This window comes from Meriones unguiculatus, chromosome 11, assembly GCF_030254825.1.
Source record: "Meriones unguiculatus strain TT.TT164.6M chromosome 11, Bangor_MerUng_6.1, whole genome shotgun sequence".
In the NCBI taxonomy this organism is placed as follows: domain Eukaryota; kingdom Metazoa; phylum Chordata; class Mammalia; order Rodentia; family Muridae; genus Meriones; species Meriones unguiculatus.
This window is the reverse complement of record NC_083359.1, coordinates 91,633,160-91,660,070: the sequence shown is the minus strand read 5'-3', so window position 1 is coordinate 91,660,070 and position 26,911 is coordinate 91,633,160. Positions and strand designations below refer to the sequence as shown.

General features: G+C 55.5%; 9 non-coding genes across 9 annotated transcripts; 6 read left to right on the top strand and 3 right to left on the bottom strand.

The window, feature by feature from the left end:
• Positions 1-1,168: 1,168 nt before the first annotated feature.
• Trnae-cuc (transfer RNA glutamic acid (anticodon CUC)) lies at positions 1,169-1,240 on the top strand. The gene has a single exon. It is a non-coding gene; the product is annotated as a tRNA-Glu (tRNA).
• Positions 1,241-3,942: 2,702 nt separating this feature from the next.
• Positions 3,943-4,013, bottom strand: Trnag-gcc (transfer RNA glycine (anticodon GCC)). The gene has a single exon. It is a non-coding gene; the product is annotated as a tRNA-Gly (tRNA).
• Positions 4,014-6,059: 2,046 nt separating this feature from the next.
• On the bottom strand, positions 6,060-6,130 carry Trnag-gcc (transfer RNA glycine (anticodon GCC)). The gene has a single exon. It is a non-coding gene; the product is annotated as a tRNA-Gly (tRNA).
• A 3,730-nt stretch (positions 6,131-9,860) lies between these two features.
• Positions 9,861-9,932, top strand: Trnae-cuc (transfer RNA glutamic acid (anticodon CUC)). Its single transcript has one exon. It is a non-coding gene; the product is annotated as a tRNA-Glu (tRNA).
• A 9,575-nt stretch (positions 9,933-19,507) lies between these two features.
• Positions 19,508-19,579, top strand: Trnad-guc (transfer RNA aspartic acid (anticodon GUC)). The gene has a single exon. It is a non-coding gene; the product is annotated as a tRNA-Asp (tRNA).
• A 421-nt stretch (positions 19,580-20,000) lies between these two features.
• Positions 20,001-20,072, top strand: Trnag-ucc (transfer RNA glycine (anticodon UCC)). The gene has a single exon. It is a non-coding gene; the product is annotated as a tRNA-Gly (tRNA).
• A 1,317-nt stretch (positions 20,073-21,389) lies between these two features.
• On the bottom strand, positions 21,390-21,460 carry Trnag-gcc (transfer RNA glycine (anticodon GCC)). The gene has a single exon. It is a non-coding gene; the product is annotated as a tRNA-Gly (tRNA).
• Positions 21,461-22,525: 1,065 nt separating this feature from the next.
• On the top strand, positions 22,526-22,597 carry Trnad-guc (transfer RNA aspartic acid (anticodon GUC)). Its single transcript has one exon. It is a non-coding gene; the product is annotated as a tRNA-Asp (tRNA).
• Positions 22,598-23,053: 456 nt separating this feature from the next.
• On the top strand, positions 23,054-23,125 carry Trnae-cuc (transfer RNA glutamic acid (anticodon CUC)). The gene has a single exon. It is a non-coding gene; the product is annotated as a tRNA-Glu (tRNA).
• The last annotated feature ends 3,786 nt before the right edge of the window (positions 23,126-26,911 follow it).

The window sequence follows — 26,911 nt, the reverse complement described above, 5'->3', positions numbered from 1 at the left end:
GAACAGCCAAGGCTTCAAGGAGAAACCCTATCTCAAGAAATAGAGGGTGGGGGACTAGAAGGAGGAGGAGGAGGAGAAAAGAAAAAGTAGAAATCCGTGATTCAATATACAGATGGGGCCTTAATAATGGCCCAATTGAAGGAACTGTAATAGACCAGGAACACAGCACAGGACTGACTAAATCAGGAAAGATTTTATTTTACAGAAGATTTGTTATTGTTATTGTTTGATTGGTTGGTTTTGAGAAAAGATTTCACTATGTAGCTCTGGCTATCCTGGAACTCATTAAGTAGACCAGGCTGGTCTCAAACTCAGAGATCTGCCTGCCCCTGCCTCCCCATTGCTGGGATTAGAGGTGTGGGCCACCATGCATGGCTTTGTTCTTGTTGTTGCAGCATTTTTTATGAGAAATTTTCATTTTGATTTCTGTGTGTGTGTGTTGGTAACTGAACTTGAGTCTTCTGAAAAAGCAGCCAGTTCTCTGAACCACTGAGCCATCTCTCTTGCCCCCTGAGACACTTTTAAACAAACATTGAAGGGGCCTTTCATGATCTGGTTTGTGAGGCTCTGGAACCTAGGGACCGGTGAGATTAGTCTTGGGTGTTGTTGAGGGGAAAACAAAAGGAAACAAACCCTTGAGTAATATAAACAAATCCACTTCTTCTTAAAACACTGGCTACCTAGTGGGAGATACTGTAAGGGAAATCCATCGCTGACAGATTGGATTAGATAAACTGTTAAGGACTCGTGGTTATCTCCACCTGAGGTCTGAAAGACCACAAAGAAGACACAGGTGTTACTGACGGGTAGGTATAACGTTAATTCTCTGGGTCAGATCCGATGTCTTCAGAAGAATATTTTTAAAAATAAAAGTGGATTCGGCGTGATATCAGAAGTGTTTGTGCGACTTTAGTACTTTGCTGACTTGTTCAGTGGGGCTTGGACTTCATGCGGTAGAAGGTCTGGTAAATCTAAGTGACTTTGACTGACACATAAATAGGGCGGGGATGGGCAGGGCGCGCGCCATAAGCCCGGGCCGTCCCTGAGGCTGGGCTGAGGGTGCTGTGTCTGAGAGTGGCGGCGGATGTCTTTCAGAGTGGCTGTGGGTGTGTCTGAATGGCTGTTGGTGTGGCTCCACAGGCGAGGGGCAGAAGTGCCAAAACAGACCTCCCTGGTGGTCTAGTGGTTAGGATTCGGCGCTCTCACCGCCGCGGCCCGGGTTCGATTCCCGGTCAGGGAAGCTTCTTTTCCTCTCTGCATCTTGCCAATCCTCCGCTCTCTCTGGACCTACTTCGTTTTTTTGACCAAAACCGGCGGCCACACCCACACCCTCTCTGCACACACCGTACTTTTCCCACTGGAAGCTCCCAACACTCCGTCCTCAGACACAAGATCCGCATCATAAACACTCATGCCCTCCCTGAGCCCCTGACTCGCCTGCTCTTCCGTCTGCGACACACCCTCCAGCTGACCCCATCCACTTGCTCTCCTGCCTCACCTGTCTCACCTGCATCTCTAACGACCCAGGCGTCACATGCTCCCTCTCAGCTTCCCTGGACTCCAAACAACCAAACGTCAGCTTCAAACAACTGGAGAGATTTCTTTCATTTCACACACACACAGACGCAGAGAGAGACAGGGTCAGAGACAGACAGATGGACAGGAGGGAGGCATGGAGGTAGAAGAGATACATGCAAACACGTAATGGAATACCGCTCTGAAGAACTCCAGGGAATATCGGTGATCGCATTATGGTGATGGTGCTGGTGCTGGTGCTGATGGTTCTGGAGCTGATGGTGCTGGTGCAGGTGGTGGGATGGACGCTGGACTGCCAGGGTGTGTGGGGCGAACACTAACCCCGTAGAGTTGTCAGTGTGGATCCCTATGTCCCCGGGAGGGCCGAATGCTCACAATGTGGTGACTGCAGCCAGCATCTCGGGGACAGAAGCGCCGTGATTTCCCTTCCAGCCCCCAGAGCAGCTCTCCTTGGCCGCAGGGGTGGGGAGTGTGAGTCGGGAAGTTGGAGCGGAACCTCTTGCCCAGCGGTGGCGTTCCCTGCCCGGTCCCCTCGGTTCGACCTGTCCGGGCACTCCGAGGCAGAGTCGGATCCTCAGTGCTGAGCGGTGGGCTGACTCCACCTCACGCAGAGGCACAGTGGGAGGAGCTGGCAGACCCCGGGAGCACAGACTCTGCCATTCCCTCCCCCAGGACACAAGACACCTGCACAGGGTGATACGCTCTGGCCACAACTCCCCCGACCTGAACAGCTCCCCTACCTACCCGCATCCGGGCCATCCCGCACAGGCTCGCCTGCAGGCCCCTGCTATGGAGCCATTTCCTCAGTTCAGAGTCCCTGTTCACGCAGAGGTGTCAAGTGAAAATCACCTAAACTGGCACAGAACCACAGGATCCTTGAGTCGTGGATCCTTGCGGTTGGCACACAGCGCCCTCTGCTGGACACCTGCAAGCCGATTCTTGCCCGTTGTCTGTTTCCCACTGATGCTCTCCCCAAACAGAGGTGCCCCGGGCGCGCTCAGCGGGACAGACCTTTCCCTGACGCTCGTTCCCCTGGTGCCTCCCGGTGCTCTGCTCGGGACCGAGAGGGCTTCAGAGCAGGAGTGGGGTGGAGGTTTTGTTCATAGGGCCACAAGTGCATCCCCAATAGATTGGGTTGGGGCCCTTTAGTTTTTTGAATCGAGAGTCTGTGGTCCCAATCAGTGGGGTGTGAAGAATCATCTGTGACTAATGGGACCGGGTCCACCCAGTCCGCAAGGCTGTGCGGGGACAGTCCTTGACGGTGTTCAGCTGGAGCAGGGAGGCCAGCCGTGATGGAGAAGACAGCAGCACCACTGGGCTGCAATCCTCTGGGAGGATCTCCTGAAGGTCAGCACACACACCCTGTGTTGCACAGGTGGCCGGGCTGCATCTGATGCTAGCCAGGCATTTGGAGAAAGTGTAGGAGCCAGCCAGGCTGTGGTGGCCTGAAAGGGTGATGGGATGGAGCCCTGACAGCAGCTGAGTCCTGGGGATGGAGGACAGGGCTGGAGTCCTGGGAGGAGAGGCTGAGACAGGACATTGGTGAAGGCTCAGCCTCAGATGCAGAGGAAGCCTCATTGTGACTGGAAGGGGTCCCAGGGAGCAGCCCAGACTTGGCACCTTTACCTTGGCAGGGACAGCAGCCCCGAAGAGAGCCCAGCAGAGGCTGCAGCCAGGGAGGGTGAGGGTCTTGGAGAGGCCGGTACCTTGGGATAGCCAGCAAGCGGAGCAGCAGCGTTAGAGGGGAGTCCATCTAGTCTGAGGAGACTAAAGGCCTGTACTGTGAATGGCAGGACAGAACTGAGTATTTGGGATTTTGGTTTGTTTAGGAAATATTATGATTTTTGTGTTAATCCCAGGTGTGGAGCTATGGGGCTGCTTTCCAGCAGGTGCCTTTGACTCCCCACGAGCTCCCCACGGGATTTTGCCAGCTGCAGGTCCCAGAAAAGAAACCCAGAGGATTCGGTACCCTGCTGGTGCATCCATGCTTCACGCTGCCCTGACTCCATTCCGGACAAATTGGCATGGAGAGAAGATGGCTAGGGGAAAGAAGGCACACTCTTTCTTGTGCATGCTGACTTCTGAGTAAAGGAGGCACAACTGGGGACTTGTTTCAACAAGTCCATTGGAAGAGGGACGCTGTGTGGGGATGGCCTTCTAGGGTGGGAGTCCTGAGGTGTTGGGGGAGGGGCTGGGAGGAGCTAGGTGCTGGGGCCAGTGTGCTTTGAAGTAGACTGTGAAGGGAGTGGGGGGCTGTAGCTGTAGCAAAGCAAAGCAGTGCGACCATGTTTGGCTGAGGTGAGGACAGGGGTTGGAACCTTGGAGGTCTGGAGGGGAGCTGGTATCCAGGTTCTGTGTCGCGCGCTCTGGGCCTCACAGGTCTCCGAACTAAAATGGACTGCACTATGCATGGGCCGGGAATCGAACCCGGGCCTCCCGCGTGGCAGGCGAGAATTCTACCACTGAACCACCCATGCTGTTCTCTTGCAAAACTCCTGAGGTGTCCACTGCCTGTGCGCCTCGACAGGCTCAGCACCGCGAGCTGCTCTCTTCCCCGACAGCCCCTGGGTCGTGGAGGGATGGAGCCGGGAGACCAGGGCGAGGGCCGCGGAGAGTCCCGGCTCCTGACCCACGACTGGGCCGCTCGTCAGCACTCCCCGGGCCGCCCACGCCCCGGATGTCACCGCCACCTCATCCCCGCCGCCTCCGACCCCGCCACCACCGCCCTGGAGCCGGCTTCCGCGCCTCTAGGCTCTTGCAGAGGCCGGTACCTTGGGATAACCAGTAAGGGGAGCAGCCGCCTTGGAGGAGAGTCCATCTAGTCTAGGAGACAAACGGCCTGTCCTGTGAATGGCAGGACGGTAGTGAGAAGGTGGGGATTGTGGTTTCTTTAGGAAACCCTGAAATATTATGAGCATGATTTTTGTGTTAATCCCAGGCGTGGAGCTATGGGGCTGCTTTCCAGCAGCTGCCTAGGACTCCATGTGCTCCAGCAGTGTCGGGATTTTGCCAGTGCACACGGTTTCTGCAATGGTGCGGGGAGGCTGGGAAGTTCTGATACATTCCAGGGGGTATATGAAGGGCTGGGCTGTTGGGGGGTTGGTGCTTGCTGTGTGTTGCAGTTGGTTGTAGTTAAGTAGTTAAGTAGTAGTGACTTGACGAAGTAGAAGTAGGAGAGGGAGAAGAAGAGGAAGGAGAAGAAAAAGAAATAGGAAATGGAGAAGAAATAGAGGAGGAAGAAGAAGGAGAAAATGAAGAGGGAAAGAAGAATAGAGAAGGAAGAAGGAGAAGGAGGTGAAAGAGAAGATGAAAAATAAGAAGCGGAAATTAAAAAGGAAGAAGGAGGAAAACATTAATATAATTAAAAAGAGGAGGAGGAGCAGAAGGAGATGTAAAAGATAAAGATGGAGAAAAAGAATAAGAATTAGAAGAAATACATGAAGAAGAAGAAGAAGAAGAAGAAGAAGAAGAAGAAGAAGAGGGAGAGGTGCTGAGAGGAAAAGGTCAAGGAGGAGGAAAGGGATGAAGAAGAACAGGAGGACAACACAGAGGAGAAGGAGGAGAGGAAAAGGAGGAGGAGGAGGAAGAGGAGAAGCAGTCTCCTGATGGTGAAGATGAAACTTGCCCCTAGGAGCTGAATGCACCTTATCAGCATGCAGAAGTCTAACCATAAGGCCACTCCCTTTCATCTCTATCTTTTCTCTCCTCTCTAGTGTTAGCAGGTTGAAGGACAAGAAGAAAAGGGCTGTGAATGGTGGAAGAAAGCAGAACCCGCAAGTGTAGCAGGAGTCCAGTCATACAGAGTCAGGGAAGTGGCACAGGGTGCAGCTTCTGGGAGGCTGGAGGAGGTTTGCCGGACAGAGTCTATGGCAGAGGGAGCTAGAGGGCTGGCAGGCCCGGGGGTGAGGATGCCCAGCACAGCAGCCGGAAGGAGGCCAGGTCTCAGAGCGCCAGTATCAGTTCATGACCCTTGTGCCTCCCTGGGCAGCACAGTGGCTTCCCTTTACCTGTCTATGAGCGCCTCTCTCTGTCTGGGTCTGTCTCTCCCCCCAGCCCTCCCATTCGGAGGAAAAGGAGGATGCAGGACGCAGAGACCGGAGAGTTCCTCCAGGTCCTAGAAAAGAGGCCCGGAGGATTCGGCGCCCTATTGCGGATCCACTCCACGCCCCCTGGACGCCCCTGGCTCCCGTCGTTGTGGTGTGCTGCTCAGATGGCTCGTGGCAAGAAGGGACCCTCTTGGTCACGCTGACTTGGCTCTGAGCAAGGAGGCACAACTAGGGACCAGAGAAGAGTCCATTGGAAGAGGGACACTGTGTGGGGATGGCCTTCCAGGATGAGAGTCCTGAGGTCTGGCTGGGTAGCTGTGGGAAGGGAGTGGGGGCTGTAGTTGTGGAAGAGTGGGGCTGAGGTGAGGAGAGGCAGTGAAAGCTTGGAGGTCTGGAAGTGTCCAGGAGCTGTGCTGTGGTCTGTAGCTTGGACCAGGGCACTGTGGACCTCAGAGAGGTCCAAAAGGAACTGGTCTCTGCATGGGCCGGGAATCGAACCCGGGCCTCCCGCGTGGCAGGCGAGAATTCTACCACTGAACCACCCATGCTGTGCCCACACTCTCCACCTGACGCGCCCACAGGCTGTGCTCCCCGAAGGTCTCAGCACCGCGAGCTGTTCTCTCCCTGACAGAGCCTGAGTCCTGGACAGATGGAGCCTGCAGGCCAGGGCGAGGGCCGAGGAGAGTCCGGGCTCCGGACCGACGCCTGGGCCGCTCGTCGCCCCTCCCCGATGCCACCGCCACCTCCGACCCCGCCACCACCGCCAACCCCACCGCCACCACCCTGGAGCCAGCGTCCGCGCCTCTAGGCTCGCGTGTGGGAAGTGGGGGCGGGAGGAGAGCGGGGTCCAGGGCACCGGGGCCGGGCGGGAGGCCGGGCCGTCGGGGGCGGGAGCAACGCTCAGGCGCAGCCCAGACTGCGATGCCGCGGCCCCGCCTCGCGCCAGCTCCGGGTCTCTGTGGCGACCAGCGGGAGGACAGGCCTGCGAGCACCAAGTCAGGGGTGCGCGGAGGAAGGAGGAGGGAGGAGGAGAAGGAGGAGGAGGAGGTTGTGTGTGTGTGTGTGTGTGTGTGTGTGTGTGTCTGATGCTGGTGCAGATAGGAAGCCTGCAGGACCAGAGCCCAGCAAGATGCACTCCAGCAGGAGGCGCAGGGAATGGATCTGGCAAGAGGCCCTGGTAAAGACTCAATGGGGCCATTAGAAGAGAATTGTCACCAACAGTTCTGACTGACAACAGACTCAACCGACTACAGTGTAACATAGCTGGAGAGATGGGCCTGCCAGTGCTTAGAGACATGAGTTGACTGAGCATAACAACTCCTTTCCTATGGGATCTAAGGCAGTCTCCACCAAGAACACACACAACTAGAAGGACAAGGTAGGACAAAAGCCAGTGCAGGAGAGGTCACAGGCACAGTAGAAAAAAGTGCTCATGTCTGGTTAAATGGACTTCATTTAACCAACAAACTACCATGACGAGGCATGAAAACATCACAAAACAAGGAAAAAAACCAGGGGCTGGTTTTGGTCACATGAAAAGAAGTCTATGCCAGGAAATGGGAGGGAGCCAGGAAGTTGGGATGTGCCTGAGAGGGACCAGAAGAAACCTGTAGGAGCACCTCACGTGTGATATTGATGGGGAGACTATTGGCATTATGCTGAAATCTACAGATGAATTTGGAGATGAGAGTGATTTTCACAATTAGCAGGAGGCGACTCAAGACCTGGCTGAAACTCTTCACAAGAGTGAATAATGGACACAGGGTTGCAAGCGAAAAAGGAAAGGGCCTCGACACTGGCCCTGAAGACAGCTGCGAAGATCAGAAGCTGTGAGGGTTGGCAGTGCACATCGGGCTGGGACACTACCTGGCTCAGGAACATGGGGTTCCAACAATGGGGGACTCAGGACCAAATGAAGAGGCCAAGGTCCGTGGACTGGGACAAGCCAGGCATGGAAAGGAATTCGGACTGAACTGTGCAGTGGAGGAAATCAACTGGGAAATGGTTCAGGCACAGACACGTCCACCCAAACCAGTAAGGAATCCCTTGGACGGTCCTCTAGGGTGGGGGTCCTGAGGTGTGGGTGTGTCGGGTCAGCTGAGAGGAGGCTCCTGGTAGGAGTTCGGTGCTGGCCCTGGTGTGCTCAGGGGAGGCCGAGAATGGCCAGCGCTGTAGCTGGAGTCCGGCACTGGGGGCCTCTGAAGCAATAGGGACTGGACTCTGCCTGGGCCGAGAGACAGACCCGGGCCTCCGGCGTGGCCGGCGAGAATTCTGCCAGTGAACCCCCCGTGCTGTGCCCACACTTGTCACCTGACACGCCCAAGGCTGTGTGCCTCGACCATCTCTCCTCCAGGTCCCTGCGGGGATCAAGCTGCGTCCGGGGCCCAAGCTCCCAGGAGGTCGTGGTCATCCGGGAATGAAGCCGAGGGCGCCGTCTGGGTTGAGGCAGAGCGGAGAACGATGGTGGGTCCCGGTGTGGGGGACAGAGGATTCTCGGTCCTCGTTAGTATAGTGGTGAGTATCCTCGCCTGTCACCTGGGAGACCAGATTCAACTCCCCGACGGGGAGACCTGGCGATCTTTTTAGCCAGCGGGGCGGCCTCAGCGGCTGCCAGGCCCCCGGGCCCTCGAGCTCCGTGTCTGGCGCCCGGAACGCGCCGTCCCCGACGCCCCGCAGACCCCACCGAGGCGGCGAGTGTGGGAAGGGGCGGGCGACTCGCAGGGCCCGAGCGGTGGGCACAGGCAGGTGAGCGCGGGGACCTGGCCCAGCGGTCCCGGGTGATCTCGGTCCCCGTGGTCTCGTGGCCTGGCCTGGCGCGCGGTGGCAGCAGCCTGGAGCCGAGAGCGCCCGGAGGACAGCGAGTGCGTGCGGGAGGCGGGCATGGGCGAGGAAGAGCGCAGACGGCAGCTGGCGAGGGGGTCGGGGCGTCGTGGGGCCGCGCAGGAAAGGGGTCGGCGACCTGGAAGGCGCTTGTGGCCGTCCCAGATGTTTTGTGGTCGGCGTTGGTGGTATAGTGGTGAGCATAGCTGCCTTCCAAGCAGTTCCCGGCCAACGCAGGAAACTCACATTTTGCCAAGTTCCCCGATCCAGAGGCCCCATCTGGCCGTCTGGCCGTCTGGCGGGTCTCAGCCTGTGAGCAAGAGTGCGGCCAGAGCCAAGGTGTCACCAGACGTTTTGAGGTTGTGCGGAGCAGGAGGTCGTGTGGTCCGGGAGGGCGCTTCCCTTTGCCTGTGTATGAGTGTGTCTCTCTGTCTGGGTCTGGGTCTGTCTCTCCCCCACCGATCTGTAGGAACAAGAGAAAACAGGACACAGAGACCCGAGAGTTCCGGTCTGCGCACCTCCAGATCCCAGAAAAGAGACCCGGAGGATTAGGCGCCCTGCTGTGGATCCACACTCCATGCCTCCCTGGCTCCATTCAGGACAAATTGGTGTGGGGCAAAGATGGCTCATGGCAAGAAGGCACCCTCTTGGTCACGCTGACTTGCCTCTGAGCAAAGGAGGCACAGATAGGGACTAGAGAAGAGTCCATTGGAAGAGGGACGCTGTGTGGGGATGGCCTTGCAGGATGGGAGTCCTGAGGTCTGGGTCTGGACCTCTGGTCGGAGCAGGGGAGGCCAAGAATGCAAGTGCGAAGGGAGTGGGGTCTGTAGCTGTGGCAGAGCGAGGCAGTGTTGTGGAACATGTTTGGCTGAGGTGAGGAGAGGCGCTGGAACCTTGGAGGTCTGGAGGTCAGCCGGAAGTGTCCAGGAGCTGTGCTGTGCGCTGTAACTTGGACCTGAGCACTGTGGACCTCAGAGGTCTCCAAAAGGAGGTGGTCTTTGCATGGGCCGGGAATCGAACCAAGTCTCAAGAAGTCCCTGAATACTACAGTATCCACAAGGCCCCTCTGCTCCAAGCTTGTCTACGCAGTGAGGACGAGTGTGGACAGAGCAGTCTCTGCAACCCGCTTGCCTTCCTGTAGGTCACTGCAGAGAGCTCCGGGGACGCAGCTCTCCTCAGTCCTCAGTCAGATTGGGGTGTGACTGCAGCACTACGGCTGCCTTTGGGTCACCTACGCCCATGAGTGACCCCTCACCTACACGGTGTGCGGAACAGAGGAGAAGGGAGAGTGGGCAGGGGGCTGGGGCAGGGGCAGGGGGCAGGGGACAGCGGACAGCGCATGGCAGGGCAGGCGATGTAAACCCAGGTGATCCCTGAAGCTGGCATGTGGGCATTGTGCCTGACAGTGGCTGCTGGTTTCTCTCCAGGAGGAGAGATGCCATTGTTACATCTTGTCGCTCCCTGGTGGTCTAGTGGTTAGGATTCGGCGCTCTCACCGCCGCGGCCCGGGTTCGATTCCCGGTCAGGGAAGACTGCATTTTTTTCCTCTCTGCATTTTGTCCTTCTTCTGCTGTCTCTCCACACCTCATGTAATATTGCCCTTATTTTTATCAACACCTGCGGCCTCATAGACACCCTCCCTGCACACAGCATCCTTTTCCCACTGGAACCTCTCTGCACACAGCATCCTTTTCCCACTGGAACCTCTCTGCACTCACCATCCTTTTCCCACTAGAAGCTTCCACTGACCCTCTCTGCCAGCACACAACTTTGCACCTTGATGCTTCAGCCTTGCTCCATCTCCTCACAGCCATCCCATACACCCGACACCATCACATGACCACCACTCGCTCCATCCTCAGACACAAGCCCCGCATCACCAACCCTCATCCCCTCCCCAGCCCCTGACTCCAGCGCCTGATCGCCTCCTCTTCCTTCTGCAAAACATGCTCTAGCTGACCCCACCCACTTGATCTCCGGCCTCACCTGTCTCACCTGCACCTCTAAGGTCCCAGGCTGCCCGGCTCCCTCGGTCCGGACCTTGCCTGGCACTCCGGGGCAGAGTCAGATCCTCAGTGCTGAGCGGTGGGCTGACTCCACCTCACGCAGAGGCACAGTGGGAGGAGCTGGCAGACCCCGGGGAGCACAGACTCTGCCATCCCTCCCTACAGTGGGGATGGCGTCCTGGAAGGAGAGGCTGAGAGGGGACATCGGTGAAGGCTCACCCTAAGCTGCAGCTCCACTGCAAAGGAAGGGGTCCCGGAGAGCAGCCCAGGCTTGGCATCTCCACGTTGGCAGGGACAGCAGCCCCGAAGAGAAGAGAGCCCAGCAGAGGCTGCAGCCAGTGAGGGGAGGGTCTTGGAGAGGCCGGGACCTTGGGATAACCAGCAAGGGGAGCAGCAGCGTTAGAGGGGAGTCCATCTAGTCTGAGCAAACAAACAGCCTGTCCTGTGATTGTTAGTACGGTAGTGAGAATTTGGGGGTTTTGGTTTCTTTAGGAAACACTGAAATATTATAAGAGTATGATTTTTTGTGTTAATCCCAGGTGTGGAGGTATGGGGCAGCCTCCAGCAGCTGCTTGGGACTCGCCACGTGCTCCAGCAGTGGTGGGATTTTGTTAGCTGCACACGGTTGGTTTCTGCAATGGTGCTGTGACGCTGGGAAGTCTGGGAACATTTCGGAGGGTATATGAAGGGCTGGGCTGTTGGCGGGTTGGTGCTTGCTTTTTGTTGCATTTGGTTGTGGTTTGTTAAGTAGTTATAAATTGACAAAGGAAAAGTAGGAAAGGGACAAGAAGAGGGAGTAGAAGAAAAAGAAATAGGAAATGGAGATGAAATAGAAGACAAAGAAAAGAAAAAGTAGAGGAAAAGAAGTAATAGAAGACGAAAAAGGAGAAGGATGTCAAAGAGAAGATGAAAAAGAAGAAATAAAGGAAGAAGGAGAAAGGGAGGGGAACATTAAGAAAGTAATATAATTAAAAAGAGGAAGAGAAGCAGAAGGAGGTGTAAAAGAGAAAGAAGGAGAAAAAGAATAATAATTAGATCTGGGAACCAAGATGCCTGCACCAGGATGAGCCTCTTTCTGGGCAGCAGCACAGAAGGGTCAGCACAGTGACCAGCAGAGGGAACTCTGGGTCCTAAAACACCATGGAGTGTTTTTCCCAGGTGAGGGGACCCCACAGTGTGAGATTCAATCGCTTCAGGTCACCCAGCTAAACCGGGGAAGAGTTCCCGGATCCCGCCAGGTGTTGGGTCGCTATCCTTGAGCCTCACACCATTGTGCTCTGATCACTGTCCCAGATGGAACTGTGGGCCTCACAACACCAGAGACTGGGATTTCTCGTCTAGAGAAAACCCCACAGAGCAGGAAGCGATGGGGACCGACTTTAGGTCACCCAGACAATCCCTGGGAAAGGACACTGGGTCTGGCGGGCTCCCAGCACCGAGTCCAGAGTGGGGTGCACAGCGGCCAGCACAGAGTCCTGCCTGTGAGCACGGCTCACCGTCCCAGACAGAACTGAGGGCCCCAGGGCACCAGAGACTGAGTTTCTCTGTCAGGTAGAAGCCCACAGTGAGGGGAACAGCAGGTTTGACCTCAGAGCACTCAGCCAACACTCCTCCTCCTCCAAAAAAGTTCTCAGGAAAAGTTCCCTGGTTCCTATAGGTGCCAGTTGCCAGCAAGGCAGAACCACGTGCATGTGCCTGTGTGTTCTACTCGCCATCCCACACAGAACTGCAGACCCCAATACACCCCAGTCTGGGTGTCCCTGTCGGGAGGAAACACTACAGCAGGGAAAACATGAGGTTCAACCCTCAGGACACTCACTACCAGAAAAGTTTCTGGGCTCCCGAAGGCTCTGGGCTCTGGTTTCTGTAGCACATATGAGTGCCATGCTCACCTGCCATTGATTACACCTAGGATGCTGGTGCACACAGCTCTAACCTCAGACCTACAAATGCCTGAGATCCATTGGAGCAGCCCTCAGATACTGCTCCAAGGTGTGACCAGTTATCCCTAGCCAAGCTGAAAAACCACGGGACTCCCTGGATCTTCAAGAGGGCTGCACCCAGCAAATGCAGCTCAAGAGAAGAAGCAGCAGCAGCTCACTGAATTCAGAGCAAGAAACCCAGCAGCAGGGCAGCCATCTCCAGGACTTCTCCTGATGAGAGATGAGAGGAGAGCCTTCCTGAACACCACAGTTACCACACAGGTCCACACGCCTGAGGTGAACTGTGACAATTCCTCAGAAGCACCACCATTCAGTTGACCATCCCCAAAAAGCTGAGGAGACCTCCTTCAGAATAGAGGAAAAAGGAGATTCCCATCTCCAAGGCCCAGAAAATATTTTCAACAAAATTACAGAAGAAAATTTCCCCAACATAAAGGAAAGGCCTATAAACATACAAAATGACTGCCTACAGATTGGGAAAGAATCTTCACCAACCCTATATCTGACAAAGGCTAATATCCAGAATATATAAAGCACTCAAGAAGTTAAACAGCAACAAATCAAGTAATCCAATTAAAAATGGGGTACAGAGCTAAACAGAGAATTCTCAATAAAGGAATATGGAATGGCAGAGAAAGACTTAAAGAAATGCTCAACATCCTTACCCATTAGGGAAATGCAAATCAAAACGACCCTGAGATTTCACCATACACCCATCAGAATGGCTAAGATCAAAAACTCAATGACAACACATGCTGGAGAGGATGTGGAGACAGGAGAACCCTCCTCCACTGCTGGTGGGAATGTAAACTTATACAACCACATTGTTAATCAATCTGGCGTTTTCTCAGACAATTAGGAATAGTGCTACTTCAAGATCCAGCTATACCACTCCTAGGCATATATCCAAAGAAGCTCAAGTATACAACAAGGACATTTGCTCAACCATGTTTGTAGCAGCTTTATTTGTAATAGCCAGAAGCTGGAAACAACCCAGATGCCCCTCAGTTGAGGAATGGATACAGAAATTGTGGTATATTTACCCAATGGAATATTACTCAACAATAAAAAACAAACAAATCATGAAACTTGCAGGCAAATGGTTGGAACTGGAAAAGATGATCATGCATGAGGTATCAGAAAGACACACAGGGTATATACTCATAAGTGGATATTAGACATATAATATAGGATAAACCTACTAACATCTGTACTCATAAAGAAGCTAATCAAGAAGGAGGACTCTGGCTAAGATCCTCAATCTTCATTCAGAAAGGCAAAGAGGATGGACATTAGAAGATGGAGAAAACAGGAAATGGGACAGGAGCCTACCACAGAGAGCCTCTGAAAGACTCTACCCTGCAGGGTATCAAAGCAGATGCTGAGACTCATAGTCAAACTTCAGGCTGAGCACAGGGAATCTTATGAAAGAAGTGGGTAAGAACTGGAGAGGACAGGAGCTCCACAAGGAGAGCAACAGTCCAAAAATTCTGAGCACAGGGGTCTCTGCTGAGACTGATACTCCAAACAAGGACCATTCATGCAGATAACCTAGAACCCCTGCACAGATGTAGCCCATGGCAGTTCAGTGTCCAAGTGGGTTCCATAACAATGGGAACAGGGACTGTCTCTGATAAGAACTGATTGGCCTGCTTTTTGATCACCTCCCCCTGAGGAGGGAGCAGCCTTACCAGGCCATAGAGGAAGACAATGCAGCCACTCCCAATGAGATCTGGTCAATTGGATCAGAAGGAAGGGGAGGAAGACCTCTTCTTTCAGTGGACTGGAGTAGGTTCATGGGTGGAGAAGAGGGAGAGAGGGTGAGATTGTGAAGAGAGGAGGGAGGAAGCTACAGGTGGGAAACAAAATGAATAAACTGTAATTAATAAAAATATAAAAAAGGAATAAGAATTAGAAGAAATACATGAAAAAGAAGAAGAGAGAGAGATGTGCCGAGAGGAAAAGTTGAAGAGGAGGACAAGGAGGATGAGGAAAGGGAGGAAGAGGAACAGGAGAACACAGAGGAGTAGGAGGAGAAAGAGAAGCAGGAGGAGGAGGAGGAGGAGGAGGAGGAGGAGGAGGAGGAGGAGAAGTAGTTTCCTGATGGTGAAGATGAAACTTGCCCCTAGGAGCTGAACACACCTCATCAGCATGCAGAAGTCTAACCATAAGGCTATATCCCCTTTCATCTCTATCTTTGTTTCTCTCCTATCTAGTGTGAGCAGGTTGAAGGAGAAGAAGAAAAGGGTGGAGAAGGGTGGATGAAAGAAGAACCCACAAACGTAGCAGGAGTCCAGTCATACATAGTCAGCAAAGTGGCACCTGCAAGACAGCCAGTGAACAGATGTCAGGCCCTGGGTTTTGGAGTCTTAGACTTTGGTTTTGCTCTGCTATGTCTGCGTTTGTATCCTGATTCTTTCCTCGAAGGAGTCAGGGGAGGGGGGCTGTTGGAAGATTTATAAATTTGGTTTTGCAGGAGTTCAGAGTTGACAAAGTTATGATATTAAGGAATTTAGGGGACTTGGGCTTTGAACTTTGAAAGAGAATCTGTGTGGTGCTGTTGCCTTGATCCATGATTGATGTTGGAGTTTTGGAGTGGGTGTGGGTGTGGGTGTGGGTGGTTGATGCACATCCTTGGGCAGACAGTCCTGAGTTGGGTACAAGAGCAGGCTGAGCAAGCTAGCAAGCAGCCCTCACCCATAGCCTGTGCATCAGTTCCTGTCTTCAGGTCCAAACCCGCCCTCCCCCCCATTCCCAACCCCTAAAAACCCTCTGGCTCCATTCCACATTCTCCCCTTTCCCCTACTTCCCCCAGTGTGATACTTATGAGCTATAATAAGAAATGAACCATTCTCACTCCAAGTTGCTTTCATTTTTTTGTGTTGGATCCCAATAGCAAGATCAACTAAGACTTGGACCTTGGACCTGGTACTAGTGCTGCTTGATCACCAGCACCACCAGAACCAGGACCAGCAGCAGGACCAGCAAAAAGCAGAAGCAAGAGCAGCAGCAGCAGCACAGGGGAAACGGCCCCATCCCCCTGCAGCACCACCCTGTCTCTCCTGCTCAGCTGTCTGCTCTGAGCTGTGACTGCTCCCCAAAGTCAACCCTAGACTGCTGGGCTCTCTTTCCCACAAAGCTGCAGTGGCCCAACCACTCCCACTCGCCTTTGTCCAAGGCAGAGAGCAGGCTCCTCGGGCTGACAGGGGAAGTGGCCAGGCAGTTGCCTGAGGTGAGAAAGGACCTTTCTCCGGGAAGGTGGGCAGGAGGTAGGTAAGTGGTGTGTCTCAGTGACTGAGGGGTGAAGGCTTTCCTTGGTGATATCCAGCGCAGTCCAGGGCACAGAGGGGTGGGCCGGGAAGAAAGGACACAGGGTGCAGCTGCTGGGAGGCTGGAGGAGGTGTGCGGGACAGAGTCTATGGCAGAGGGAGCTAGCTAGAGAGGGCTGGCACGCCCGGTGGTGAGGATGCCCAGCACAGCAGCCGGAAGAAGGCCAGGTCTCAGAGCGCCAGTGGTCAGTTCGTGACCCTCAAGGGATGGCAAGAGGACCTTCCATTGAATTATGCGTACTTGTGCCTCCCTGGGCAACGGGTCGGCTTCCCTTTAGTGTGTATGGGTGTGTCTCTCTGTCTGGGTCTAGGTATGGGTCTGTCTCTTCCCGCAGCCCACCCACCGGTACAGAGGACATGGAGGAGTGGCCAGAAGAGCCAAAGTCACAGCGGATGCCCCATGGACTCTGGCAGGAGCTAGCAGGATGCAGAGACAGAGAGTTTGGGTTGCCCACATCCAGGTCCCAGAAAAGAAACCCGGAGGGATGGTGGGGATCCATGCTGCCCTGGCTCCAGTCCAGGACAATTTGACATGGAGCGAAGATGGCTAGGGGGAAGAAGACACACTCTTGTGATGCTGACTAGCTTCTGAGGAAAGGAGGAACAACTAGGGACAAAGCAAAGCAGTGGGGGCCTGTATGGCTGAGGTGAGGACAGGGGTTAGAGCCTTGGAGATCCGCAGAGCAGCTGGAAGTGTCCAGGAGCTGTGCAGCCTCACAGATCTCTGAACTAAAAGGGACTGGGCTGTGCATGGGCCGGGAATAGAACCCGGGCCTCCCACGTGGCAGGCAAGAATTCTACCACTGAACCAAGCATGCTGTGCTGTAAATGAACTTCTGAGGTGCCCACAGGCTGTTCGCCTACACAGTCTCAACACCAGCGAGGTGGTAGGGTGGCGTGTGCGTGTGTGCGTGCGTGCGTGTGTGTGTGTGTGTGTGTGTGTGTGTGTGTGTGTCTAAGGTTCGTCCAGAGAAGAAGCCTGCAGGACCACAGCCCAGCAAGATGCGCTCCCATAGGAGGCGCAGGGAATGGATCTGGCAAGAGGCTGGGCCGCCGAGTGCGGCTTGGGGTGGTGGTGGTGGGCGAGGACCAGGTTCTCTGCTGGCAGAACGCGCTGGCACCGGGCCGCCTGGCTGGACTATGTGTGTGCTGGGGACCGGCCTTCTCCTCCCTCCACTTCCCCCAGGGGGAGCAACGCGACCACCACAGCCCCCCAACGCCACACCTCGCCACCCCTCACCTCCACCGCGCACCCCACCGGCTCCGAGCAGCAGAAGGTGTCGAATATTCAGAGGATGCTCTCCTCTAGGCACAGGTCTGCCCAGGGTGGGACTTCCTATAGGTTGTGGTATTGGGACTTCCTATAGGTTGTGGGTTTTTTTTATTTTTTATTTTTTGACTGCCCAAGTCCTATTAACACTCATTTGGAACAGATGAGGGGGCCTTCAGAGATGCTGCCTACCCTTTGTAGGCAGATTTTGTTACACTATCTGGTCACTTAAGGATCTTGCAGATTTACTGAATCCCTGGAAAACAAAACAAAACATAACAGTAAAGACAAGTTTAAGAGCCTACACAAAGGCAGTCTCCACAGGACACAGCACCCTGAGCTCATGAGGTTGTAAAATAAAACTTCAAGTGCACTTGGGGGGAGGGGTGGCTATCTGCCTGTGGCTTATTGGCCAAGGAGACCTAGGATGCATAAAGACTACACAAGAAGACTGATAGTAAGACTCCATGGTTAAAGATGTCTCATGGGAAATCCATGAGACCTAACTAGCAATCTCTCATTACTAGCCAGGTAAAGACTCAATGGGGCCATTAGAAGAGAATTGTCACCAGCAGATCTGACTGACAACAGACTTAACCGACCACAGTGTAACATAGCTGGAGAGATGGGCCTGCCAGTGCTTAGAGACATGAGTTGATTGAGCATAACAACTCCTTTCCTATGGGATCTAAGGCAATCTCCACCAAGAGCACACACAACTAGAAGGAGAAGGTAGGACAAAAGCCAGTGCAGGAGAGGTCACAGGCACAATAGAAAAAAGTGCCGATGTCTGCTTAATGGACCTCATTTAACCACCAAACTGCCGTGATGAGGCATGAAAACAGCACAAAACAAAGAACAAAAAACAAAAAACCAGGGGCTGGTTTTGGTCACATGAAAAGAAGTCTATGCCAGGAAATGGAAGGACAGCACAATGGGAGGGGGGCCAGGAAGTCGGGATGTGCCTGAGAGGGACAAGAAGAAACCTGTAGGAGCAGCCACCCTGTTGCCAGTACGTTGAAATCTACCAATGAATGTGGAGATGAGAGCGATTTTCATAGTTAGCAGGAAGGTGAAGAGTTTAAATTAGCCTGGGTGACTCCATTTTGAAATGAGGAGCCATCTTGACCGGGAGCTGAACTCAAGGTACCAGGAAATATCACAGAATATGCAGTAGGCAGAAAACAAAGTCAACTCTCCTAGCAACAGCCTCCAGGAAAAATCACAGACTAAATACTTGATAGAAAATAATAATAATTAATGAGAATCGGTTGGGAAGATTCTCCCCAATGTTCCAGATGTAGTTTAGAAGAACGACAGTTGTGATTATGTAAAAGGTTACGTTGTCCCCATGGATTTTACCCAATCGTGTAAGGTCAAGCCATGAATCTGCCTGCTTGCTGTCATGGAAACCTCCTGCTTGCAGTTTTTCCCTTTAAAAACCCTGCTCACTCAGGGCTCAGGGTCCCACTTCAGTGAGACTTGGGTCCCGAGTTCGATCGCTCTTGTAATAAAGCTCTCTTGATCTGGCATTGAGTTGTCTCCTGGTGGTGTCTGAGGGTCCTGTGATCCTGGTATAACAAGAGGACTCAAGACCTGGCTGAATCTCTTCACAAGAGTGAATAATGGACACAGGGTTGCAAGCGAAAAAGGAAAGGGCCTCGACACTGGCCCTGAAGACAGCCGCGAAGATCAGAAGCTGTGAGGGTTGGCAGTGCACATCGGGCTGGGACACTACCTGGCTCAGGAACATGGGGTTCCAACAATGGGGGACTCAGGACCAAATGAAGAGGCCAAGGTCCGTGGACTGGGACAAGCCAGGCATGGAAAGGAATTCGGACTGAATTGTGCAGTGGATGGAAATCAACACTGGGAAATGGTTCAGGCACAGACACGTCCACCCAAGCCAGAAAAGAATCCCTTGGACGGTCCTCTAGGGTGGGGGTGCTGAGGCGTGGGTGTGTCGGGGTCGGCTGAGAGGAGGCTCCTGGTAGGAGTTCGGTGCTGGCCCTGGTGTGCTCAGGGGAGGCCGAGAATGGCCAGCGCTGTAGCTGGAGTCCGGCACTGGGGGCCTCTGAAGCAATAGGGACTGGACTCTGCCTGGGCCGAGAGACAGACCCGGGCCTCCGGCGTGGCCGGCGAGAATTCTGCCAGTGAACCCCCCGCGCTGTGCCCACACTTGTCACCTAACACGCCCAAGGCTGTGCGCCTCGACCATCTCACCCCCAGTCCTGGCGGATCCGCGCTGTGACCCCGCAGGGCGCCCCGGCGAGTGCGAGCAGCCTGGACGGCGGCCGTCGGCGGGGCCCGGGGCGCTGCTCCGTCGTCAGCCCCGGCTCTGCGGCCCGGCGGGGCAGGGGCTCGGCCACGCGCGGTGCCTGGGGCCGCGGCTCTGCGTCCGGAGGAGGAGGCGGTGGCGGCTGCGCTTCCCGGAAGCTCCCGGGCTGGGCGCGGAGGTCGTGGTCGTCGGGGGACGGAGCCGAGTCAGCCGGAGGGGATGAGGCCGAGCGGAGAGCGATGGTGGGTCTCGGTGTGGGGGAGGAAAGAGTCATCGCGGTCCTCGTTAGTATAGTGGTGAGTATCCCCGCCTGTCACGCGGGAGACCGGGGTTCGATTCCCCGACGGGGAGACCTGGTGATCCTTTTTAGCCAGAGGGTTGGCCCCGAGGCCCCCCAAGCCCCGCCGAGGCGGCGAGTGTGGAAAGAGGCTGTCCACCCGCAAGGCCCGAGCGGTGGGCGAGTGTGGAAAGAGGCTGTCCACCCGCAAGGCCCGAGCGGTGGGCACAGGCAGGTGAGCGCGGGGACCTGGCCCAGCAGTCCTGGGTCATCCCGGGCCCCGTGGTCTCGTGGCCTGGCCTGGAGTGCGGTGGCAGCAGCCAGGAGCCGAGAGCGCCCAGAGGACAGCGAGTGCGTGCGAGAGGAGCACGTGGGCGAGGAAGAGCGCAGACGGCGGCTGGCGAGGGGGTCGGGGCTGTCGTGGGACTGTGCAGGGAAGGGGTCGGGTCGCCCACCTGGAAGGCGCTGGTGGCCGTCCACGGGATTGGACAGACGGCGTTGGTGGTATAGTGGTGAGCATAGCTGCCTTCCAAGCAGTTGACCCGGGTTCGATTCCCAGCCAACGCAGCGTATCTAACTTTTGCCAAGTTCCCGGACCCAGGGTCCCTGTCGGGCGGGTCTCAGACAAGAGTGCGGGCCAGAGCCAAGGAATCACCAGAAGTTTTGAGTTTGTGCGCAGCAGGAGGAGAAGAGGCAGGAGCTGTCGTCTGGTCTGGGAGAGCGCGCCCGGCTTCCTGGCAAAGTGGCATCCGGCAGGGTCCAACTGACAAGGCGGGGCAGAGCAGGAGAGGTGAGACCGGGAGATCCTTGAAGCTGGCATGTGGGCGCTGTGGCGTGTGGGCAGTGTGTTTGGGAGTGGCTGAGTGCAGAGACGGGAAGAGCGTTTGCACAATAGGAGGAGGCCATGCTCCAGGAGGACTTATGAGCAATAATAAGAAATGAATCATTCTCACTCCAAGTTGCTTTCGCTTTTTTGTGTTGGATCCCAATAGCAAGATCAACTAAGATCTGGACTTTAGACCTGGAACTGGTGCTGCTTGGTTAACAGCACCACCAGCACCAGGACCAGCAGCAGGACCAGCAAAAGCAGAACCATGCCCCGGTGGTGAGAATGCCCAGCACAGCAGCCTGCAGGAGGCCAGGTCTCAGAGCGCCAGTGGTCAGTTCGTGACCCGCAAGGGGTGGCAGGAGGGACCTTCGATTGAATTGTGGGTGCTTGTGCCTCCCTGGGCAGCAGGTCGGCTTCCCTATAGTGTGTATGGGCATGTCTCTCTGTCTGGGTCTGGGTCTGGGTCTGGGTGTGGGTCTATCTCTCCCCGCAGCCCACCCCCCCATACAGAGGACATGGAGGAGTGGCCAGAAGGGCCAAAGTCACAGCGGATGCCCCATGGGGCGAGGGCTCTGGCAGGCTCTGGCAGGATGCAGAGACCTGAGAGTTCCGGGGTTCCCACCTCCAAGTCCCAGAAAAGAAACCCGGAGGATTGGGCACCCTGCTGGTGGATCCACGCTCCATTCTGCCCTAACTCCAGTCTGGGCAAGTTGGCTTGGAGAGAAGATGGCTAGGGGCAGGAAGGCACACTCTTGTGCATGCTCACTGGCTTCTGAGTAAAGGAGGCACAACTAAGGACTTGTTTCCGGACTGGAGAAGAGTCCTTGGAAGAGGGGACGCTGGGGATGGCCTTCTAGGGTGGGAGTCCTGCGGTGTGCGGGGTAGGGGGCTGGGAGGAGCTAGGTGCTGGGGCCAGTGTGCTTTGAAGAAGACTGTCAGGGGAATTGGGCCTGAGGTGAGGACAGGCGTTGGAGCCTCTGGGGCGCAGCTGGAGACACTTCCAGTGTCGAGCACTGTGCGCCTCACAGACCTTCGAACTAAAAGAGACTGGGTTCTGCATGGGCCGGGAATCGAACCCGGGCCTCCCGCGTGGCAGGCGAGAATTCTACCACTGAACCACCCATGCTGTGCATGTATTCAGCTTCTGACGCGTCCACAGGCTGTGCGCCCCGAAGGTCTCAGCACCGCGAGCTGCTCTTTCCCCGAGAGCCCCTGGGAATGGACCCTGCAGGCCAGGGAGAGGGCTGCAGAGAGTCCGGGCTCCGGACTGACGCCTGGGCCCCTCCCCGGGCCGCCCACGCCCCGGATGCCACCGTCACCTCCGACCCCGCCGCCACCTCCCACCCCGCCGCCACCTCCGACCCCGCCGCCACCGCCCTGGAGCCGGCGTCCGCGCCTCTAGGCTCGCGTTTGGGAAGCGGGGGCGGGAGGAGAGCGGGGTCCAGGGCACCGGGGCCGGGAGGAGGCCGTCGGGGCCGGAGCAACGCTCAGGCAGAGCCCAGACTGCGATGCCGCGGGCCCCGCCTCGCGCCAGCTCCGGGTCCGGGTGGCGACCGGCGGGAGGACGACGCTGGGAGCACCAAGAGGGGTGCGGGGAGAAGGGAGGAGGAGGTGGTAGGGAGTGTGTGTGTGTATGTGTGTGTATGAATGTGTGTGTGTGTGTGTGTGTGTGTGAGTGTGTGTGTTTGTGTGTGTGTGATGTGTGTGTGTGTGAGAGTGTGTGTGTGTGAGTGTGAGTGTGTGTGTGAGAGTGTGTGTGTGAGTGTGAGTGTGTGTGTGTGTCTAAGGCTCGTGCAGAGATGAAGCCTGCACGTCCAGAGCCCAGCAAGATGCGCTCCCGCAGGAGGCGCAGGGAATGGATCTGGCGAGAGGCTGGGCCGCCGAGTGCGGCTTGGGGTGGTGGTGGGCGAGGACCAGGTTCTCTGCTGGAGGAAGGCGCTGGCACCGGGCCGCCCGGCTGGACTGTGCGCGTGCTCAGGACGGGCCTTCTCCTCGCTCCACTTCCCCCAGGCCCAATACACGGGAATTCGGCTCCACGCCCGGGGTGGCGGCTGCACGTCCCGGAGGCTCCTTGGCTGTGCGTGGAGGTCGTGGTCGTCGGGGGACAGAGCCGAGGGAGCCTGTGGGGGCTGAGGCCAGTCGAAGAGAGATGCTCTGGGACCGCGTGTGTGTGGGGTCATCATTGTCTCGGTCCTCGTTAGTATAGTGGTGAGTATCCCCGCCTGTCACGCGGGAGACCGGGGTTCGATTCCCCGACGGGGAGACCAGGCCTTTATTTATTTTTTTAGCCAACGGGGCGGCCCGGGGACTCTGCCCCTTGGGCCCAAGCTCCAGGCCCGAAGGCTCAGCGCCAGCGCGGGGTCGTCCACGTTTTGTCAAAGTCCAGGACCCAAGGGCCCCGTCTGGCACTTCTCAGCCTGTGCCAGAGCGCGCGCCCGGGTCAAGGAGGCGCCAGACGTTTGGCGGTTGTGCTGATCGGGAGCAGAGGCAGGAGCGGGTGTCCGGTCCGGGAGGGGGCGCCACTTCCCCCTGACGCCTCAGTGGGCAGGGGCCGGAGTGAGGGCAGGGATGGGCAGAGATGGGCAGGGCGGGAGCTGTAAGCCCGGGCGGTCCCTGAAGCTGGCATGAGGGCGCCGGGTCGGAGAGTGGCTGTCGTTGTGTCTGAGAGTGGCTCTTGATGTTCCTCCAGGAAGGGAAGGCGGGAAAAGCACATCAACGCTCCCTGGTGGTCTAGTGGTTAGGATTCGGCGCTCTCACCGCCGCGGCCCGGGTTCGATTCCCGGTCAGGGAAGAGTGCATTTTGTCCTTCCTCTGCTGTCTCTCCACACCTCATGTAACATTGCCCTTATTTTTATCAACACCTGCGGCCTCATAGACACCCTCCCTGCACACAGCATCCTTTTCCCACTGGAAGCATCCACCAACGCTCTCCACCTCCAAACAACTTTACAGCTTGCCGCCTCAGCATTGCTGCATCTCCTCACGCCCAGCCAACACACTGGGCATATCACACTCCCGCCATTCCCTCAGACACAAGCCCCAAATCACCAACCCTCATCCCCTCCCTGAGTCCCTGACTCCAGGGCCTGATCCCATGCTCTTCGGTCTGCAACACACCCTCTAGCTGACCCCACCCACTTGCCTCTCCTGCCTCACCTGTCTCACCTGCATCTCTAACGTCTCAGGCTTCACATGCTCCCTGTCAGCTTCCCTGGACTCCTCACGAGGAACGTCAGCTTCAAACAACTGTAGAGATTTCGTTCATTTCACACACAGACAGACGCAGAGAGAGACAGAGACAGACAGACAGACAGATGGACAGGAGGGAGGCATGGAGGTAGAAGAGATACGTGCAAACACATAATGGAATACCGCTCTGAAGAACCCCAGGGAATATTGGTGATCGGAATATGGTGCTGGTGCTGATGGTTCTGGAGCTGATGGTGCTGGTGCTGGTGGTGATTGGTGGGGTGGAGGCCAGACAGTGAGGATGTTGGGGGGTGAATCTGGAACCCCTGGGGAGTTGTTCGTGTGGATCCTTATGTCCCCAGCAAAGCTGAATACCCACGGTGTGGTGACTGCAGCCAGTGTCACAGGCACAGATGTGCCATGATTTCCCTTCCAGCCCATAGAGCTGCTCGGGCGTGCAGAGGCCAAGCCAGGAGGTTGTTTCGTGGAATCCTTGGCCACAGGGGTGGGGAGTGGGGACGCTGGTGTGAGTGTGAGTCGGGAAGTTGGAGCGGAACCTCTTGCCCAGCGGTGGCGTTCCCTGCCCGGTCCCCTCGGTCCGACCTGTCCGGGCACTCCGGGGCAGAGTCGGATCCTCAGTGCTGAGCGGTGGGCTGACTCCACCTCACGCAGAGGCACAGTGGGAGGAGCTGGCAGATCCCGGGGAGCACAGACTCTGCCATTCCCTCCCCCGCCTCCACCCCACTCCTGCCCTGAAGCCCTCCCAGTCCTGAGCAGAGCACCAGGGTCGGGGAAAGGTCTGTCCCGCTGAGCGCGCCCGGGGCACCTCTGTTTGGGGAGAGCATCAGTGGGAAACAGACAACGGGCAAGAATCGGCTTGCAGGTGTCCAGCAGAGGGCGCTGTGTGCCAACCGCAAGGATCCACGACTCAAGGATCCTGTGGTTCTGTGCCAGTTTAGGTGTTTTTCACTTGACACCTCTGCGTGAACAGGGACTCTGAACTGAGGAAATGGCTCCATAGCAGGGGCCTGCAGGCGAGCCTGTGCGGGATGGCCCGGATGCGGGTAGGTAGGGGAGCTGTTCAGGTCGGGGGAGTTGTGGCCAGAGCGTGCCACCCCTGTGCAGGTGTCTTGTGTCCTGGATTCCAGGAGAGGCGGTATATCTAGGGCAAACGTTAGAACGACATAGGTGTTGCTCACTGTCCTGTGTAGGAGCTCCAAGAATGCCCCAGCCTCCCTGTGCTCTCCTGGGAAAGTTTGCAAGAGAATGTTGAATGTTGAGAGGAATTCAGAGGACAGGAGGGAGGCCTGGATCATGAGGTTCCTTTCAGAGGGCCACTTGGGAATCCCCAATAGACTGCGATGGGTCCCTTTTTGTTTTGAATAGAGTCTGTGGTCACAATCAGCTCGGTGTGAAGATCATCTGTGACTAATTGTCGGGAGCCAAAGCTATTTACTGAAGCCAAAGCCTAAATAGTGAGCAAAGGTCATTTGGTGGAGACCTAAAGCTAATTAGTGCAAGAGTTATCTAGGACCCTAAGTCATGGGTGATAGATTTGTGAGGACATCCGTCTGTTAGTCTTAGAGCATCCCTGAGACATCTTTTTTTTTTTTTTTTCCATGAGGCATCTTAAGAAAACATCCTTGTGCTATCTTGCAGGTGCAATATTCAAGCCATGAACACACTCTTCCTGTCTCCTGCAGCAGTAAATTAGCCTTCCCCCTTTCCTGCCTTCTCCCTGTATAAGTTGGGTAAGAATTTCTAATAAATGAGGCTTTGATCGGACAAACAGACTTGGCCGCCTTCTTCGAGTCTCTGTTCCATACCATTCTTTACATACATACACACACACACACACACACACACACACACACACACACCCTTAGAACCCTGTTGAACTCCCACAGGACAGGATAACTAATGAGCATGAGACCAGCAAGGTGAAACCTCGGCTGTGCGGGGACAGTCCTTGCCAGTGTTCAGCTGGAGCAGGGACGCCAGCCGTGATGGAGAAGACAGCAGCACCACTGGGCTGCAATCCTCTGGGAGGATCTCCTGAAGGTCAGCACACACACGCTGTGTTGCACAGGTAGCCGGGCTGTATCTGATGCTAGCCAGGCATTTGGAGAAAGTGTAGGAGCCAGCCAGGCTGTGGTGGCCTGAAAGGGTGATGGGATGGAGCCCAGACAGCAGCTGAGGCTTGGGGATAGAGGGCGTGGCTGGAGTCCTGGGAGGAGAGGCTGAGACAGGACATTCCTGAAGGTTCAGCCTCAGATGCAGAGGAAGCCCCACTGCAAATGGAAGGGGTCCCGGAGAGCAGCCCAGGCTTGGCACCTCCACGTTGGCAGGGACAGCAGCACCAAAGAGAGCCCAGCAGAGGCTGCAGCCAATGAAGTCGAGGGTCTTAGAGAGGCTGGTACCTTGGGATAACCAGCAAGGGAAGCAGGAGCCTTGGAGGAGAGACCATCTAGTCTGAGGAGACAAACTACCTGACCTGTGATTGTTAGGACGGTAGTGAGAAGGTGGGGATTTGGGTTTCTTTAGGAAACCCTGAAATATTATGAGCATGATTTTTGTGTTAATCCTAGGCGTGGAGGTATGAGACTGCTTCCTAGCCACTGCTTAGGTCTGGCCATACGCTCCAGCAGTGACAGGATTTTTCCAGCTGCACACCGTTTCTGCAATGGTGCGGGGAGTTCTGATACATTCCAGGGGGTATATGAAGGGCTGGACTGTTGGGTGGTTGGTGCTTGCTGTTTGTTGAAGGTGGTTGTAGTTAAGTAGTTAAGCAGTCGTGAATTGACAAAGTAGAAGTAGGAGAGGGAGAAGAAGAGGAAGGAAGAAGAAAAAGAAATAGGAAATGGAGAACAAATAGAGGAGGAAGAAGAAGAAAGAGAAAATGAAGAGGAAAAGAAGAAGTAATAGAGAAGGAAGAAGGGGAAGGAGGTGAAAGAGAAGATGGAAAAGAAGAAGCAGAAATAAAAAAGGAAGAAGGAGGAAAACATTAATATAATTAAAAAGAGGAGGAGAAGCAGGAGGAGATGTAAAAGAGAAAGATGGAGAAAAATAATAAGAATTAGAAGAAATACATGAAGAAGAAGAGAGAGAGGTGCTGAGAGGAAAAGGTCAAGGAGGAGGAAAGGGATGAAGAAGAACAGGAGGACAACACAGAGGAGAAGGAGGAGGAAGATGAGGAGGTGGAAGAGGAGGGGAGGAGAAGAGATGAAGAAGAAGAAGGAGAAGGAGAAGGAGAAGAAGAAGAAGAAGAAGAAGAAGAAGAAGAAGAAGAAGAAGAAGAAGAAGAAGTTAAATACCCTGATAGTGAAGATGAAACTTGCCCCTAGGAGCTGAACGCACCTTATCAGCATGCAGAAGTCCAACCATAAGG